General features: G+C 43.6%; 1 pseudogene; it reads left to right on the forward strand.

Annotated features, from left to right (window-relative positions):
• Positions 1–336: 336 nt before the first annotated feature.
• On the forward strand, positions 337–1529 carry LOC118009890 (annotated as a pseudogene).
• The last annotated feature ends 205 nt before the right edge of the window (positions 1530–1734 follow it).

Consider the following 1734-nt stretch of genomic DNA (forward strand, 5'->3'; position numbering starts at 1 on the left):
ATGTTGATCTAATTTATATTTTATATATGATTACAACTATGTGCATAAATACATAACACACCTAAACTAACAACGTTTCTTCCCTGCCATGAGTAATAATGTTCAGTGTCTCTGGTTCGGGAGCCTTGTGTTTTCTGCCAGCATCCATGAAGCCCTGGCATGGTAACTTTGGAGCAGGGAAAACTCTCCGAGCCTTCTTGGATATGGCTGATGTTGGTTCACGGGGTATTCAAAAACCTGAGGAGTCCAAGAAATCTGAAATACGGTGAAAAAGCTTTTCCAAAAATCGAAAGCTTTCCTGTAATATGGTTACTGGCTTCCCAACCCCCAGTGCTACTTTGCTCATCCAATGGATCAAATAAGTTGCTGTTGGAGAAATTGGGTTTTTTTGCTTTTTGGTGGTTTTTTTGAGAGATGTTGTAATACCTGTGGGGGACTGGATCATTGTTCCCAGTTATTCATGCTCACCCTGTATTCATGTCCTTTGCCATATGATTTTGCAGTATATTTTCCCACATCTCATTGATGTTGGACTTGCTTCTGGCTAATGGAAAGATAAAGAAGCTATGCATGCCAGTTTCCAGCCAAGGCCTTAACAGGTAGTATATACTTGGCTTACCTCTCTTGTTCCTTGGTCCCTCCATGAAAAAAAGTAGGTAGTTGCTAGTCTGTCAGCTAAGTGAATCCACCTTGACTTCTGGAGCCAAGCCTAGTGGATCAAGCTGGGCCTAGAAGTTCCATCTGATGGGAAGACCTGATTAAGAAATAAACATTTCTTGCCTCCCATGCGGTCCTGCCCCGCCGCGGCAGCGCGTGTGTTTTCTGCACTCTGGGGATGGCGGAGGGAGAGGGAAACCAAGATTTCATTTTCAAGATGGAAAGCCCATCCGACTCAGCTGCGATTTTACCTAGCACTCCACGGGCCTGCGCCAATCCACCATGTCCCCATACAAGTGGGACAAGAAAACAATGTGGTGAAACGTCTTAAAGCAGAGAATGAAGAAAACGATCAGACTTCTCCTGAGAAACCAGCATCTTCAACAGAAGAAAACGGTTTGGAACTTCAAGAAAGTCCATAGATGGTGAATTCAAAGAAAGTACATATTTGAAAAACACCTTCAAGAATATCAGTGCCTGTGAATCTAAATCTCTTGATACTGAGTCATGTAGTGATCTCCAAAGTGACTTTGTGAATGAGAATCTTCCCAAACCAGGATTAAGTGAAGAAAGAGCAAAATTGGTGAAGCAGACTGAGGAGAAAGAAGACCTTCTTCGGAGGCTAAAACTGGTCAAAACATATAGATCAAAGAATGACCTGTCTCAGCTACAGGTGTTGATACAGAAGTGGAGAATCCGTAGCCAGCCGTTGCTTTATGAGTTGCAGTCGGTTATGTCTGAGGAGAACAACAAACTCAGCCTTACTCAGTTGATAGACCACTGTGGGTTAGATGATAAATTGCCTCACTGTAACAGAAAGGAAGAAGGGCGCCTGGGTGGCTCAGTCGGTTGAGCGACTGCCTTCGGCTCAGGTCATGATCCTGGAGTCCCGGGATCGAGCCCCACATCGGGCTCCCTGCTCGGCAGGGAGCCTGCTTCTCCCTCTGACCCTCCCCCCTCTCATGTGCTCTCTCTCATTCTCACTCTCTCAAATAAATAAATAAATCTTTAAAAAAAAAAAGAAAAGAAGAAGAATTTATGGGTATTTAATTCATAATTTTTTCTCCAGAATATTTT

This window comes from Mirounga leonina, unplaced genomic scaffold (genome assembly GCF_011800145.1).
Source record: "Mirounga leonina isolate KUSES-001 unplaced genomic scaffold, KU_Mleo_1.0 Mir_128, whole genome shotgun sequence".
Taxonomy (NCBI): domain Eukaryota; kingdom Metazoa; phylum Chordata; class Mammalia; order Carnivora; family Phocidae; genus Mirounga; species Mirounga leonina.